General features: G+C 40.8%; 1 protein-coding gene across 6 annotated transcripts in view; it reads right to left on the bottom strand.

Moving 5' to 3' along the window:
* qkia (QKI, KH domain containing, RNA binding a) overlaps window positions 1–18773 on the bottom strand; it is a 70776-nt gene that overhangs the window by 50747 nt on the left and 1256 nt on the right. The window lies entirely within an intron of this gene.

Raw genomic sequence — 18773 nt, 5'->3', positions numbered from 1 at the left:
AAAAGAAATAAAGCAATTAAAATCATGCTTTGGCCATAACAATGAAAAAATGTAATGACATTAGATTTAATATTATGACTACACCATCCAGACCCATCATTAAGTATAGCTACTCAACTGAATGACTGATATTTGACTGAGTCAGCCAACATGTGCTCAGCACCATGGGATAGGGAAATACTTCATTCGTTTATCCAGGCTGATGCCAAAACCATGATCACATAAAAAAGCACTGGCAGAATCAGGCACCATAACTCTGGAAAGGCTGAGATGACGAGACAAAAGGTTTAAGAGGAAAAAATAGCTAGATGAGGTAGGAATATTTTTTCAGCACCTCTCATCCAACCTGATCTAATGAATGTAAACACGGCATGAGGACAAACTAGGGTGAGTTGAGGGGAGAGAAGGAGAGATCAAAGTATGTAAAGATTCATGGAGAGAGCAGAGTAAATTAAAAAAAGATAGAGTAGTCCAGAAGGAGATACTGTAATCAGGTTTAAGACTGGTGAAGATCATTCAGCTAAGGCCTGCCCCACTACAGAATGAGAACAAGTCCATTAAGAGCCCAAAAATAGCCCTGCTCCATAACTGCTTTGTCCTCACCCTGTAGCTCACAGCAAAACGTCCTCTGACCACAGTACATCTGTTCTTACGTGTGTGTGTGTGTGTGTGTGTGTGTGTGTGTGTGTGTGTGTGTGTGTGTGTCTCTGCAAGAGAGAGACAGAGCAAAAGAAATGTAATGGGTGTATAATCAGTATGATCAGCTTTGCCTGAGGAAAGCAGCTTTAGATGCCTTGTGATGCCTGGTATTAGCCTGATAATATCTGGCACCTGAAACAGATTGAGTCTAACACCAATTAATCTTAAAGCAAAAATGATCAAATGTTTAACTCTGTAGAGACTCAATGAGTCCTAACTGTTTAGATGATTTGAGATCAAAAACCTGTAGTGTTGAAAATCACTTTTTTTTTTTTTTTATTGCTTGAACATGCATACACACTCTTTATTGGTTTAAACACATGATAACACAGCTTGTACGATCAGGTAAATATAGACAATAAAATGCAATGGCCATAAAAATAAAATAAAAAAAGTCACAGACACCCCTAAACGTGCCAGTCCTGGGTGAAACAAGACTCAGGCGAGGAACAAGCCTTTTCACTTTAAAGCTGTGCACTTTAGCAATCACAAAGCCTGGGTTCCCGTTGCAAGCGAAAGGATTTGGGCGTTTAATGCATTCCTGCCCTTTATTCATGGCACAGACGACTTTATCCAAGACGACACTCCACTTAAACAGTTTAGGGGTTTGGCAGGCCAAGCATATGAAAGACGGAGGTTTCTTTTAAAGCAGAGACCAGAAGTATCGTGTGCATTGGTAGGGGTGACTGAGCCATGAAAACGTATGCATTTCTGGTCTTATCGTCAACTCACAGCGGTCTCTCTCTCTCCCTCTTTGTAAATGAAAAAGAAAAAAAATAACTTTCCGCATGCTTCTATCTTATTTTTACTTCCTAATCTATGATTTAACTGTAGGCCTACAGTGCACAATCCTTTGATGTTCACACAAAAACTATTCCTGTGCCGTTAATGAGAATGCTGCCTTATGAGCATAGTTAAAAACAGCATATGTATTTTAGCTCTTCCAAGGAAAAATGCCATGTTAAAGAAATACCCTATGTCTATATCTACCTAAATGTAAATTAATCTAAACGTCACAATTCTGTGGGAGAGTCAGTGCTTCACTCGACATTACTTACAATTCATCAGATTACAAATTTAATATAACAGGACTGTGACAATACAGATATTAATCTCCAACTGTTCGGTACAGAGTGTTCTGTTCGGTATGCAGTTGTTTTGCTTTAGACCATATGTACGAAGAAATTATGGGGCATGGAAGATTACAGTGTCACAGTAAATAATAGCAATGCCGGATGAGCAGGAGGAGATCAAACTACAAAGAACAACTGTGAATCAACATTCTTCAACCTAATTAAGGCAATGTTATGTCTCCTGAAATGGCTACATGAAATATACAACCTCATTTGCAACAGCTTTACCCAAATGTGTCTTTTACTTGTAGCAGACTTTAACACACTGGGGCACAAGTTTTCCTCCCCATGGCATCTAATCAACCTGTTTCCACAGATTCAGAGACAGAAAAGGCAATGCATATACAACTATACTCAGTTGTAGACAGCACAAAGCACACCATAATATCCATTCACATCTGAATTGTTTCCAGATGATGCTGATGATTATAGAAACCAACAGCACTTCGTAATGTCAATATGTCAGGTAAGTACTGTGAGACAGACGTGAAAAAGTGTTAGCCTATTGCTTAAATTTTAAATATGTGCTTCCAGCTGTTAATGTTTCTAAACTGTATGGAAAGTGGCAAGTTCAAATTCAAACTGAAAAATGCATCTGAGCTTTTTTTCAATACACACAATTCCTGGACCCCGACATGATATGGATATACGCGCTGGCCCCCACAGACTGTGGGGTCTAAATGGCTCTAGACAGAAATGACGGTGCAGTGTGCTAGGAGCCAGAGGAGGAGATTTATGTTGTGTGTCAGGATTTCTCCTAAAGCAGACTGGGAAAAAGCTCTAGCGTCAGGTCTTTAAGAAGATAGGCCACTAAATAAATGACGAGCATAACAAGGTTTCTGGATTCTGAACTTCTCTCTAAGCCAGGTATAAAAAAAAAAAACGTAATAAAATACAGAAAAAACACTCACATACACATTTGCTCACCCATTTTATGGGTAAACCAAGCCAAGAAATGGAGGAACTAGGCTTTCATTCAAATTGGGGATGGACGGCTAAGGCATTTTACAATGAAAAAATGCTTACACAAACCTACAGTAATACAATCGCTGTCTGGTGCAAACACTGTGGTGCAGAAACTGCAGAAAATATATACATGCTGGCTATGCGACTACACACATCTCAGCCAACTACCTCCACGTTCCAGTCTCTGATCATCAATAATGAGCTAAAGCTGCCTGAAAAACACACACAAAAATAACAACTCGCACAACATTTAGCTGACAATGTGCAGAAATGTGTGTGCCCTGACACAAACTTAAGTACATATAATACATATAAAAACAAACACCAAACTAAACATAAAAAATAACACCCACACACACACACACAAGCTAATGAGCTTTTGTGTGTTTGTAGGCAACACTCCCCTGAGAGAGTGAACCCACAGAAATAACACTCCACACAAAAGGAGGAGGGAAAACTGCCTTAGAGGAAAATCTGCTAAACAAATACAGCAGGAAACAAGGAGGAAATAGGACTGCACCTCTCCTCCAGCTTGCCTTACTAGCCACTACTTCATATTTAGTTTGGTTACAAGACACACAGCAGATTACAATAAAATGCACAGCTGTTCTTTATTATGCATTAGCCCTACTCACTATCTCAACCCTGCGTGGTTTAATTATTTTACCAGGATGATTGACAGCAGTGGTAACTATTGCTGCAAAGTTGCAGTTTCTAAAAGCAATAGGATGAATATTGCTCGTCTACCTTATATTGCAGAATACATTAAACTGACAATGTTTATTACAGCCACAGATTAAGAGCTTTGTAATATTTAAAAATCTTTATTATTATAGAGCAACACAAAAAACAGTTTTGCAACAAGTGTGTTTCCATCAGGCATCATCTGCATCACAAATATTAAAATTAAACTTAAATTAAAAGAAAAGTCAGTCAATCAAATTAAACTATTCTTAATTACAACAAAATTACATCAGAAAACTGAACCTCTTCATATATTCTGCCTAAACCCCTAAGAACATGTATGCTAAAAGCAGAATGTGTAGGTGTGCGGATGGCCAAAAACAGCAATCAGCAAAGCCATTAATCATAACTCGTGGCAAATGCAATGTTTTCTGGGGCTGTCGCTGTGACTGCATGCATCAAGGGGAAGAAGTGCCAAGCTGAATGTGATTTCAGTAAATGCTGGCAGCAACGGTGACGGTGTGCTATAGGAACGTGTCATAGCACATTAGTTTGGTGATTAAACAAAGTAAACAGACAGTGCAGACAAGGAGAGAGGTACCAACACAACAGCAGAGCTAAGGGGACATAAGAACAAAGCAGAAATGATAATAAAGCAGGACAAAAAGGAGAGAATACACTAGGGAGTAGTTTGCGTATTTTGCATTCCAGAAAAAAAGAAAAACAGTCTGTACTGGAAATTCTATTTGGAAAAAGTTGGCTTGCCAAACATTCAATACAACATCTTAATTTTTGCAAAAAGATGAATAATGCTAATAAAACTTGAGTCAGCTTTTGACCAGAGCACACAGTGTCACCTAACAAATCAAACAACAGCAGTGACAGATAAACAGGTGCAATGATTGTCTTGAAAACATGGCTCAAAAGAAGGCCAAGTTGACTGAGGCTTGAGAAGGAATTATGATGCCAATTTCGGAATCATGATAATCAGTGAGGCAAAGTAATCAAACAACTGTCAAGTGGCCAAGAATACAGTGAAAATGGCAAGAAGAAAAGATTGAGTCAGTCTGAGAAGAGCTTGTCCCAAAACCGGCAGATCCTGAGAGCGCAAGTTTCTCAAAATTAAAAGACAAAATGATGATTACTGGAGGTGCTACTAGGGATTTGGGGGAAAAAAAAAAAACACTTGTCTACCACAAATGTCTGGGTTAGTAAAGAAGTAAAAAGACTAGCAGTTACTTATTTCCAATGTTTAGTGCATAAGAGCCTGATGAAAACCAATTTATTTATCATAAGAGTAAGTCACAAAGATCAAATGGGAAAACAAAACATCAAAAGCCTGGTGTTTAAAAAAAAAAAAAAAGCAGCACAATTTTCTCAGGCATATTGTACAAAAAAGGGCTGCTAGGGTAAAAAACGTGCATGATCCATACAAAAGAGAAGACCCACTTTACCCTCTTTACTCACTATCATACTATACAGTCCCGTCTTAAGAGTAAAATTAGTGTTTCTGACAGTATCGGCAGAGCTATAAAGATCTGAGACTAAAATTAGAACAAGAGATCATCACATCTGATGATGTGGAGCTGCTTTATGGGGCTGTGTGCTGGTGGGGGGGAGCACGCTGGCAGCTCAATGAGCCATAAGAGTGCCAGTTTTGTGCACTCAGTGGGGTCTACCATAGTGTGAGGTGAAACTGGTAGGGAGGACTGGCTCAATACCATAATGGGTTACTCTTAATGGCTGCCATGAGGTGCCAACGTTCATTACTCTCTGTGTGGGGTGACTTTCAACCCGATCAACGGGTGAAACTGGTGTGTGCACACTCACACACCCCAAGGTGACTAGGCAAGGTAGAAAGCAGCATAAACTGTTTTCTTGCCTTCACACACTTACAGATAAAGTTCATTTTCACAAAGTACTGGGGAGTGTTAGCTTGGTAGTTAACGAAGACTAAAAGCCATTTCTCAGTGTTGTTTCATAATATCGATAATTATTCAGCGATTGCAAAAAAATTCTAATCCAGCTCAGCAAACACTTAGAGTTCTGTGCTAATACTTCCTCTCTCCTCGGTTCACCTTTTAAAGTAGCCCAATATCCTAGCTCAGCTGAAACAGCCAACCTAATGCACACAAATGCAGACTCAGGCTCCTTCTAAAATACCAAGCAAAGATAGACTATTTTACTGCTGCTTTTGCCATCTGAAGAGGGAGCGATATGTAGCGTTAAATTGGAACCCACAGCAATAGTCATTTAACAGGCTGGCTTTAAGAGAGAAGACTCATGAGCTGAAAATGGTTCCACAAATTTGACTTTGGGAGGAAAAAAAAAAAAAAAAACTGCCTCAACAAAGAGGAATCCCACCTTTTAGTTGTATATATGAGCAGGAGCAGTCAAAAGCAGTGGATTAATTAGTACAAACACAAGCCCACATTCAAAGTATGGACAAAGCATGTCCACAAACAGGTAAACAGATTGTGGGGTCTCCTAAATCTCATGGGAACTCATATCACAGGCCGTAGCTGTCAGAAACCAGGCATACAAGCTAAACAAAGATCTGTGCTGTGCCGTGCCATGGCAAGCAAGAATCCCTCTCTTGCTTTGGCTTCACCCCTTCAACTCGATAGGATATGATGTGCAACCACCACATATGCCTCCAAACACTGCCATTTTATCCATCATCCTCAGGCATACTTTTATGAATTTCTACAAATGAATCTGTTCTTGCGAAGCCAGACACGCACCACAATAGCAAATGAAGTACAGGATGCATGCAATAAGCTCAAAAAGATGTGAGAATAAGATAAGGAATGGCAAGAGTAACAGGATGAGGAGTCAGGATGCATGCTAATGGGGTGTATGTCTGTGTGTATGTGTTGTGAACCGGAAGGGAAGCCCTTTACCAGATTTTGTGTTGACTATTGCCCTGGAACCCTCTCTGAAGGCATGTGAAAAAGGGGTCTTCCTTTTCTTTGCCCATGACCTGGATGTGTTCACGAAGATTGACATTTCCCGTCAGCAGACACCGACTCTTCTTTATGTACAAAGACGATGCCTCAAGGAAGTGACCAAAGAGTTAGACAGAATAATAATGTGTATGCGTGTGGTGGCTGTACACCACTGTTTGTAAGATCTAAAAATACTAAACACCATTTATTCCATTTAAACACATTTCCACTGTGTCTACCCATATACACAGCTGCCCCCTCCGTCATACAACAATGGCAGGAAAGGTCCAGCTGTCAGAAGAGGAAACAAGATGGGAAGGAGAGGAAGGAAATGCTCTGACTGTCAATGTGACTGGACAAGATAACATGCACTGGGCTTCCTGTCCCCACCCCTGTAACTAAGGAGACCATGGGTCAGGCTCACAAGCAATGGGGACAGAAGAAATGGGAGATAATTTCTTATACTCTCCACCATCAGTTCAAAAAAGATTTGTGTGTGATATAATGTCCACTTTGTCCATTGATCCATAGGAATATTTTACCCCCACTATTTACAAGGGGAATGTAGTTGAACAAACAACAAGGTCAGGTTAAAGGCAGGGATTATTTGGATGGTTATTTCCATAGCAACAAAACACAGTAAATGCAGACACAGCAACAAGACAAAGTCTTAATTTTAACTGTAAACATTTGGCAAATCCTTACATCAATTGTGACTAGTGATATTTGGTGAGAACAGATGGAAGCAGCAGGAGTCTGCCAGAAGTGCAGTATTGCAAATGTCAATAAAAAGAGTGGAAAAAAAATCTTTATTTACCATGTTTGCTAGGTGAGGAGTGACAGAATGAGGTACTACCACATTCCTTAAAGTATCATTATTAGGGAATGAGATCATTTTGTCACAACAAGAAAGCATTAATGCCACAAAACATAAGCAAGAAGAATGACAACCGTCTTACAGTGTGCGTCATTAGCAATTAACCTCCTTACCATCCTTATTTTTGTCACAGGCAGACATTCTCTGTCTCATCAGCTGTCCAGAGAGCAAAATTACAGCTGAACACCAACAAGACAAAGTAGGATTTTCTTTGATCAACACACCTTAGTGCTTACTAAAAACCTGATTTGATCAAGGGGACACTAAATAAGAAGGCAAAGCTATGTTTGAGTAATCTTCAACACTAAACAATACTGATTTAAATATGTTAAAATATGCAAGAGATATTACAAGGGAATTATTTTTACAAATCATGCCAACATCCGTGCAATAAATCTTACCTTTAGGAATCCTATTGTATTTAGCTGTTGATAAGAGTGTGCCAGGGAGGCACTGCTTCAACTCTACACTCACACTGCATGCTGTTGTTTTTTTTCCTGTTATTTTACTGTATTGAATTTTAATGAATTAAAAAAAATAAGAAGGTCCTAATGAAGAGACCTCAGCATTATTGTTTTTTCAGTTAATAGCTGATCTATAACACCAGTAGCTGTCCTGTATTCTGCATTTTCTTAGACGTTGATTACATTTTGCTTGTTGGTGCTGAGTAGCCAAGGTATCGCCGTGCAATGTTTACTTTACACTCACCCTAAAGTGTTTCACAGCAGCAATTATTGGTGACAGTTATTAATTAGATGTAAATCAGACACTAATATGCTCTCTTAATAAAAAAAAAAAAAAAAGCCTGGGAAGGACACAATTCAAGAACACAGGAAGACAAGTTACATCATATACTGCGTTTGTTTGTGTGTGTGTGTGTGTGTGTGTGTGTGTGTCAGCTGTTGTTTCATCCCCAGGCTCAGTGCCTGCTGGGGCTTGTAGCTACCATCTTAAGTTCCAACAGCCACTCAGTCGCTGTCCCTGGGTGTGACAACATCCAAACTCACAACACAGCTGCTGTTGTGTCTTGCTATGGACTCTCCATTGTCATCACAATATGACAAAATGTACAAGTTGTTCAGGACTTGAATCTTACCACTTCAAACGCTTACTTGTACATTACAAATTAGACAAAAAGTGTTAAATATGTTGATGGATATGCAAGGAAAACTGTATGCAAATGTTGGCAAGTCAAACTGGTAATCATGCTCTGTGAACCAACAAACAGCACAGCTCCTGTTGAGAGACACTCAAGAACTTTCAAGGTGTTTGATGCCATTCATGTTAAGTTTGCTTCTTGTCTGTCTAGAAGGACAGAAATTCAAAAGGAAAGGACAGGCTTCCCTCCTGACTTACGCCCTTCTGTCTGCAGATCATAAAATCAGCTGCTCTTTGGCTGTGCATTTGTTTGGTCTGGTTGTCTGCTCCTGGAGATCCTCTGGTTGATTTGTTTTGTCTGCCAAGTCATGTTGAATGTACCATTTTGAGCATTTAAAAAACAAAGGTGTTGGAGGGACTGCAACAACAGGGTCAGCGTGTCATAAAAGGAGGAGACAGAAAAAGAGAGAAGCCTTCTTGCTGACTCAACTGTCATTAACCAAGCTTACACTATGCTTAAACCTTTAAACATTGATCTGCCTCAAAGCGCCTGGGTGTGAGGGCTTAACAAATCTGCAAATGCATATACATGTGCACAATTATAGCCAGCGGGTGCAGGCATGTTGTTCTCTACCAACAATCGTTCGAGGCTGGAGTGAGTGAGTGCAGAGCCGAGCGCATAGTAGGATCCCAAACAATGGGAGCTGGGCTGATGCAAACCGACAGACCACGTTGCAGGCCTTTAATGTCACCACTGGTCCTCACATGAAAAAGGCAATGTAGCCTCAAGCTTAGATTTTTGCCACAGAAACAAGAAGAGACGGTGGCTGCAAAGGACAAAACAAATGTAAAAGGAGCAAAAATGTGGAAAAACAGGAGATGAGAGACGAGAATAGAAAGAGTGGGGAAAAGAGGGTGACGTGAGCTGCAGAGTCACTGTTAAAATAAATAGATAAAAAGACAAAGCCAGGAAAAATGAGTCATTCCTTTGGGAGAACAAATACAATTTGTTTCACTGGAAAACACTATGACAACGATGGAACACTGCTTATGCTAAGAACTACAGTATTTATCACTCATTCTAAAAAAATGGACGGCAATTTAACAAACAAATGAGAGGACTGCATACATATACATGCAAAAGTTAAAGTTGAGGAGAGAAGACACAAACTGTCAATGCATGTGTGAATCTAGAGTGCAGACAAAGTAAGATTTTATATATGGTGATGAGGAAGGAGGAGTGGAGATAGAACGAAGGTCTGCTTCATCGAAAGTGTCAGACATTCAATAAAAATAAGGTTTCAGGAAGCAAACAGCCTCAACTCATGTCAGACAAATACTCTCCAGGAAAGGAGAGTGGAAGAGACAAGAGGAAGAACTGGAGAGGGGAGGGAAGAGAAGAGAAGAGAAGGATTAGAGAGAGACAAGCCCATCTCCTGGCAGACTATTCTTCACCTTAAGGTGCCGCCAACAGCTGGCACTTTGGCACCTTGCTTATGCCTACACCTGTCTCATCCAGTGTGTCTACACACCATCCATTCACAGCTGTCTTTAACCTTCTCATTTATTATAACTTAATTTAATTTAAAAACAATGATCACAAACAAAGAAAAGTACAATTTGTTTTAACTTCTATTTTAAATTTCAGACACTAAAATAGCAAAGTTCCATGAGCTTGTCCTGACACGTTCGACTAGAAAATATACAACAGACAGAAGCAGCTGTAATCTCTAATCTTATCCAAGACAACAATAAAGCAACACCTTAAGTCTTTTATGGGCCACATTCCTATGTTATGATACTGGGCCAAGACAGTGGAAGTAAATGCCAAAGCAGCATGTACAAATTAGAGAGGAAAAACGTACTGTAGCAGTGGGTTGTCCAATGTTTAAACATCAGATAAATCTATAGCAACCTTTTTCTCAAGCAGGAGTTGTGCAACTAGTTGAACATTGCAGCAGGAATGTCTCTGTACAGGAGTATCAGTTATGTCACTTTCTATTCAGTTGTATATTTACTACACTTCTGCAAGTATAGGCAAGCTACAGCATACTAGTTGTTGATCAGATGCAGACTTCTCATGTAAGAGGTGCATCTGGAATTAACATAGCAGGAATGAGAATCATGTTTGAGGTTTTAGGAAATAACTAAGGAATGTGTGATTAGGGATGTTCCTAAATGGATCTTCAAAATTAGGTCAGATCCAAATCCACAACCAGTCCTGTATTAAGGTAACAAAAAATAACCGCAAGGTGTATATACTATTCTGTGGCAATGCCCGTATTTTGCAATTAAAACCAGGGTAATGACAGAAACCTACCAGTGCCAGTAAATACATTTGCACCATACAGCCTGAATATGTTTCTAAACTAATTTAGAAACCACAACAAGAAAATTTATGTCAGGCGAAACTGGATATGCATGGATGTGTTCTTGCATTCCTGCCATAGAAATCTCCAATGTAGAAAATACTTCAAAGGTCAAAAACTAAAGCAAAAACCAGTAGCTGCACCACTGAACGTGTGTGGTGCATATATCATATATTCAACACTAACCCTTTATTCACTGTACATGGAAATGTAAGAACATGGCAGAAATTAGTTTTGCTTGCTGAATTATAATTTACAGCTGGATTTAACAACCTGTGTAAGAAATATAGCCAACAAATCACATTCACCTGTGACACGGGAAAAACATTTAAAAGACATGTTGGCAGCAATAAGCTTTACAGTGGATATGTTGTTTCTATAAAATTATAAAAGAAAAATATCTTTAACATGCTGCAAGACATCTCCACTACTCATAAACCACATCACTCAGCAGCTTTAAAAACAGCATATCCCACACTGTACATTTAGCTTAGATAATAAACCAAGTGATAAAAGTTTGTACTGGACTTATTTGACAGAAAGTGCTACTGTGAAAAGGCAGGAATGACCGAGTGTTTGCGTCTGGCCCATTAAAGCACAAAAAGCCATTGTGTATCATTAGCTAAGGGGGAGAAAGGGAGGGATAGAGGGGTGGCGTGTGGAGCTGAGGGAGGGGTCGGCGACCTTCTTCATACCCAATGAGATGACCTCATTCACAGCACATAGGAATCCTCTGTCTCCCCCCACTGTTCTTTATCACACTCACCAGCGTCCTCCGGCTCTCGGCAGCCTCTGCTCGCCTTTTTCCTTTCTGCGAACACAATCAATCAACTGAGCACGTACGAGGCTCATTCTCACTAACCCTTTCATACAGAAAGCACATTCTTTCCTGCCATTTATCTGTGGGTTTTTATGCTAGTCTTTCATATGTTACACACGGTGAAAGAGGCTCATTGTTTCATCAATTAAAGCCTAATCATACTAAACCACCTATTGTTCTCTGCTCTGTAATCTCCAAACCACTGCACTGATAAGGACAGACAGACCTAAGCTTCACTGCAAACAGACAAGCAGTGACAAACACTAAACAAACAGAAAAGCACAAAAATCATTCACTTGTAATTGCACAACTCTGACTTCGCTCATGTGCTGCCACCGTCACATTTTGTGGGATGAATTGCACAAAGACATAAATTATCTTAAAGGAAATCATGTTTTACATTACACCAGCAGACTGCAGGGCAGACAGCCACTGTAAAAGACAACTGTGCAACACATGTAATTCTAATAGCTAGACAGTCACTGACTGTGTCAGTGAGATGGAAAAAACCTTGTTCAAGCAACAGAAACATTGCTGAACAGGTTGAAGGGGCAGTGGATTAAAAAGTGACTGCTCTGTTCAACATTGCCTCAAGAAATCTGTGCACTTCCTCCCAGACATCAGCATGAATTCTGTCACTGCAAGCAGGGAGCGCAAAACGGGTTTAGCAGGATGTTGCTACTCACAACCCCCACTAATCTGATGACTTAACCAATGGCATGTAGCTGCAAGGACACGCAGACTGACAGAGGCAACTGGTGGTAGGGCTGGTTGGCACATAGCAAACCTGATTAACTGCAGTGTGGTATGAACTCTTATTAACATCTCAAACTTGCAAACTAACACAGAGCAAACTGTGTTTACACAAGTCTTAGAGGTTGGTCTTCTTTCCTCATCAGCTTCACACCTAACAGACTCAACATGTGATCAAACCTGTTTCACTGTTTTAAATTGCACTTCATAAATATAAAGAGGTGAAACCACCAAAGGCAACTCGGGGCTAATCCAGGACGTTTCACATTTATCAAAAACAGACTGTAGCTATTTTTGTTCTGACTAATACATAAATTCAAAGTAAAACATTTATAGTTGAAGCAACAATGTTGTTTTTAGCACAACTTTCTTCTCAGTGCTGATAGCTATCCCAAACTGGCAGGTCCAACTCATGTAGAGAGATTTTCATTTAATATATCTACTTCACTCAGACCAGCAAAAACCAAAAGAGACAAATTAATTCTAAGTGTTAAAGTTCACATTAAAGAAAATGAGGCAAGCCTATACAAAACATATAAATAAACAACAAACAAAACATAGGCTAATAAAGATGGGCTACGTATTCGATTGATGAAGCTGTAGAATGGGGATAAATACAATGTGAGTGGTAAAGCATGGATTTTGACGTGTGAGGGCTGAACAATGTGTCAAACCTGTAGAGGTTCAGGAAAACAGCTAAGACTGGTTAAAGTAGTACTGGTTTGCACTCTTCATTAACAGTAAAATGCTGCAGACAAACATCACTAGCTCTTGCCACCGCATTTTCTGTGGCCCTTAGGGAAGGTTATGGCAGCACCGCCTGGCTGCTGAGGGAAAGGTGAATTATTCATCTTTGATTTATCGGCCAGTCTGCGACTAGTGAGAAACCATGGTGTGGGCTGCAAACTACAGGCAAACAAATCTAATAGTGTGTTTTAAAGGGGATGTGGCTAGAGAAGGTCTCAAACTAGGGTTTTGGAAGAGATTGAAGATGAGTGAGAAATATGACAAAACCTAACACCTGGTGAAATAAAGGTGAGTCACAAAATCTGAAAGTTTAGGAAGACATTACAGGACATTATACAAGTGGAACTGAGCTTGCCAATGCCAGATGGGAAGCAAAAATACCGAAAATTACAGACATATTAAGCATTCGACTATTGTACATATCTAAAGCAAAGCAGAAGTTCAATGCCTCACTGTGGACTGCTTTCATATTAAGCTGAGCTAAAACACACTATGTGAGAGTGTGTGGGGAAAACAAACACCAGGCTGTAGGTTAAGTGCTCTGACTGTGCTCCCGGTAAAATTCCTGAGCTAGCTGCCAACGCTCACTTGCCATTCCTCCTCTGAAAGGAGAGAGAAAATGAATGCAGGGGGGTGGGCGAGTGAGAGAACAGAGAGAGCATTCAGTTCATTTTTTCACGTCCTTTCGATGATAAAAATGGGGAAGGAATGAGGAAGGAAGCAGCATTTGTTACCATGTCACCGGACATGGTGACAAATGCTGGTTTACCAATGGCATGATTCCATATAAACAAAAATTTTAAGACAACAACTGTTGTATCTATTCAAAGAAAGATAACTACTGAGTGAATAAGTCAAACTACTATGAGTGGGGGGGATGGGAGAGCTATTTGAAGCACTCAAAGAATGTAACAGGGTGGGGCAACTCCCAACTAAGAAATACTGTGTGAGCTGTGTATTCACACAAAAGTGTGGAGGTGGGATGAGAGATGATTCATGATGTAATCTAAATTAGTCAAAAGACAGACCTCTAGTCTATGGGAGGGGGGCAAAAGATGAGCAGGCTTCTCTAGTCACCACAGAAAGAAGACAGCTCCCCCATTCTCGCTGTCTGTCTGCAGGGAAAAAAAACAAACCACTGACTCGCCTTCCCTGTAGTCCTTTCCTGTCTCAAATGTTAGTTGCCGTAGATGTTTTTCCAATGAGAAAAATGGTAAAAGCTAACATAATTTGGGTCAAGGGCATCGCAAGGAGCCATTGTTTCAGAAAAAGGAATTTACAACCCAGCTGTTGTGACATAATTATTACAACATCCCCTAATACATCTTCCTATTTTAACACTGATCGTCATCATCCGTTACACAAAACTACGACTTTAGCTTTGCCAGAAACCACACAGTAAAATTCCTTCAGGGGAATTCACTGTGCATCTGGTTACCTTATTCGCAGTTAATTTTAACATGGCTGCTCTGCTTTAAGACTTGAGAAATAAAAGAGGGAGAGATAAACTGCCTCTAGCAATGTGTTGTCTAACAGCCAGCAGTAATAGAAGGAAAGACACTTAGTTCTGGCGACAGCGAGTCAGATAGTCAGTTAGGCAGGCAGGGTAGGGCACGGAGACAGGAGGCCAGGCAAAGGCAGCCGTGATAAGGAGGCCCCAGCACACACGGGATTGAGGCCTGAGATAAGAGCCTGGAGCTGTCGCTGGATAACTTTATCACACAGCAACTGCTGGGGGTGGCATTGCTGGGGCTGGAGGGGAGCCAGGGGAGCAAGATGGGTCCAAGGTTTGAGCTAGAACAGGGACTGAAGCTCACACAGGCACTGTGGTGGGGCTACTGGATAGAGAGGCTGTCAGGCACAGACACGTCAGAAGGAAGGCAGGCAATCCAATGCTGGGTCCTGCCACAACCCCTACGCCTCACCCTGTCAGGCTTGTGCCTCCACCTAATTCATAACCAGGGAGGAGAGACTGAGAGAGAGGAGCCACATGAGAGAAGCAGGCAAAGAACAACAGCACAAAGTCTCCAATTCTGCTTTCTCAGTGGTGGCGACAGCTCAGTAAACCAGCTCACAGAATGGCTTTCCGTTAATTAAATTCCAGCTTATAAGTGGTGCTTTGGGAGAGAATGTGGAGAGAAGAGAAAAAGGTTGGTGGGGGGGATTTCTACCACTGCAATAGTCCTAACACCCCCAATTCTCTCCTGGCAGTCTATGTTCTCTAACGGTTCTAAGCGATATCATACTTTGCAGGCTGTGCTCTGTCTTGTTAGCTGCTAAATTGACTTTATGTCAGAGGTTACTGCAGGTCTGGGCCTGTGCTAAAAAAGGGCAAGGGTCAAGCTAAAGTGGAAAAGTACAGACTGCAACACAGACAGGCAAAGAATAAAAGGAAAGAGTCACATAGATGATGACAGAAAGATGAAACACCGAAGCAGAAACACAGATTTCTAACGTTTTTTCTATAAATCAAAATCTGTTCTGTAAACAGCTGTTCCCAAAGGACCAGTTCCCTACAAAAGGCACCACAGTGGACAGCAGACAATTTGTCCTCCAAACACTGACAGCTCTCCCGGGAACATCCTGTTAAATCACAACACACATATACAAACCAGCTGACACAAAAATGTATGTAAAAGGAACACTGTTGCTAGAAACAAGTGGTACCACCACATAGTGTTCAATGAACAATAGACAATTAATCTATTATGCAAACAGAGCTTAAAAATAAGCCTGCAAGAAAAAGGTAACAAGAGCTTAGAATAAATATTTTTCATAAATCTGGCTACTCTGTTTCTCATAGAGTCACTTGCCATACTTTCATAACATCAACAAAAAAATAAAACTTGCATTCCTCTCTGCTCCGCTACCATACAACAGCGCTTGCACTTCACTATTAGGCTACACTTCTAGATGTTATATGGGCTGTCTCCTCTTGCCAAGAGAAAATATAGCAATTTCAGGCAGCTTGTTGGCTGGCAGATCGTAAAGCGAAATAAAAAAAACTCCATAGCAGGTGTCACCTCAGGGAGATGAACAACTGCAACGCAAGGGGATTTCAGAAAGGAGCCTGTCAATTGGCCGGGGTGACCTTGAGATACTACATTTAGACAACATACTGGGAACGTAACAGGCACATCCATGTGCAAACTCCACTGAAGGAGAGTGCGAGCAGTTGTCACATACAAGGGTGGTGCCATCTTTCTTCCACCATGGTAACAGCCATGTAAACACGCACAAAACACTAAGTGGGTGAAGGGGACATGCAGCTGTTGGAATGCTATCCTCAATAGACTGGGACGAGAGCGCGAAATAGTTAAAAGCATTCAGCTCCAACTGGTCAGATTTTTGCTCTTTTATGTTGCATTAGTCTGTCAAACGAAAGCATGAAAACTGTCCAATCACTCCTACACTTATCAAATGAGACTTTCTCAGAAGAAAAGCATTTTCACACTGATTTTGTCGACAATACAAAAACATTTGTCTCCCTGTTAACAAGACAGTCTGTGCTTTGTACAGAGATTAGGACCGTTTTAACTTCCTTTTTTATATTTCCTTTTCATTCTTTCAGAACTCTATCTTGACTGGTTACATTTCAATTCCTGCTTGGACATCAATAGCTTTTCAAGTAGCATCTGCTTTCTCCTTGTTGCCTTAAAAAGACACCCACTTCTAATTAGGTGGAACTTACCAAGAAGTCTATACCTACAACACACTGAGTCTCAGATACCAAACAAAATAACTTCTGGATAAATCACAATATGAAAAGTTAAACATTGCTTTCTGGAGTCTATCCTGTCTGACTGGAGTCCACGGCGTTTATCTTTACTTCTGGAAAAGACCATGTTCACAAAAACAAGCTTCATCAATCATCATAATAACACACACAACATTTTTAAGAACGCTAGAGCAAAGGGAAAATTATTCCGAACAGTTACTATTTTTTATTTAAAAAAAAAAAAAAAAAAACAGTCTGGATCATGCATTTGGCTGGTCCTGGGTGGGTCAGTTTACACAGCGAGTGGGTGGAGGCTGGCCCCGAATATCGCATCAAACCTTCAGCCCCGTCCAAAAGGGGAGAGCAAAGCAAACAGCTCCTAACGGGAACCAGACAGTGAGACAAGCCTCCTCTGCACCCGGGTGGCTTTCATCACACACATACACAATTTTTGGCAGTAGGGTAAAGTTTGGGATGGTGCTGTGGAAACCCTTGTAAACCCCGGACTTGTGCGGTTTTAGGGGAGTGAGACTGCAGGACTGTAGCTGCAGAGCCATAAGTGTTCCAGACATGATTTCTTAAACACCAGACAAGGTAACATTTTATCCGCTTTCTATCTGTCAAGTGCAGCAGGGAAGTGCCGGGACCAGTCCAGCATAACAGGATCAATTTCTAAACTTCTAACAGTCCCAATTCCCTTACAGCTACAAAATCATATGGCGCAAGACATTAAACTATATGTGGGAATTGCTTTTTCTTTGGCCAATATGATTTAATAACAGTATTTATAATATATAAAGACAGTGTTTAAATAAAACATAATTCAAAGCATACAAACTGAATTGTTTAATTAAATTAGAAGTATAGTGGCTGTGTACACTGTCTCTTTACTCCACTATTCATGGGATTGTCAGGGTCTACAACCAGCAGGGCTGGGACACGGCTAAGACAAGCGGGCAAGAAAAAGTCTGCTTCCTGACACTACACCCTCAGTTAAAAAATAAACACACCCATCTTTCCTAAAGGAGTACAATATAGCAACTTGCTCCTCAATAATTAAAAATAACTCCATTAAGCCTCTTTTGTAAATTATTTATGAGTTTTTTTTAATGACAAACTATTTGCAAACGCTGGAAAAAAGCCATTGTCATACCCTAGAAAATGTATAATTTTAGTAATTTAAAGTATGAAACTGAGCAACTTCTCCAGATGGAAAGTTGCAGAGCATTAATAATAATAATATTATCAGTAAGTAGATCAATAGACCAAATCAACTATTTGAAGCACGTCTAAACGGGGTGTATTTCATTTATAGTTGCACTCACACCTAGTTTCGCACCGTTGATGTTTTCTAGTAGTATGGGGAGGGGGCAGCACACGTACTAGTACTGTGTCTTGTTTATCGTCCGTCAAGCAGCAAAAAAAAATCTTTGCAGACCGGTTTAACAACTACACACGACAGAAGCTACTCATCCAGACATGCGACCGAAACCACTCATTGAATGTTGTCCATGAAGACACCGTGCATTGAGCCTGTGAAGTAGCTGAAGTGTCTTATTTTATTCATCAAGGTGTCATGGTGCCCACTCCGACTCCACACGCAGCACAGGGACAGTCTGCCAGGGGGGCTGTGGCGCTCTCTAGTGTCCCCGGCTCAGTTACATAAACACAGGTCCAACCTTCCGCTCGGACCAGCTCAATTTACGGACGGTGCCAGCACAAAAGGCAAAACAAGCCACGTTCATCAGCACCGCTGCTTGTGACACCACGAAAAAGAAACGCAGGCAGACAAACCCCGAGCAGACGGCGCCGACAAAAGGCGACGCAGTTTTCGGTAGCGCACGCTTGACTGGCAAAAACACGACGACTGCAGCAGCAAGGGACGGAAAGAGTCGAAAGAAGCAACCCCTCGCCTCAAGACACACACGGTGAAGCAGGGGAAATTAAACAGCGTGTGTTTT

The sequence above is a fragment of the Anabas testudineus genome, chromosome 22, assembly GCF_900324465.2.
Source record: "Anabas testudineus chromosome 22, fAnaTes1.2, whole genome shotgun sequence".
NCBI classification, from domain to species: Eukaryota; Metazoa; Chordata; class Actinopteri; order Anabantiformes; family Anabantidae; genus Anabas; species Anabas testudineus.
The sequence above is the reverse complement of the archived record's forward strand: the minus strand, read 5'-3'. Positions and strand labels throughout refer to the sequence as shown.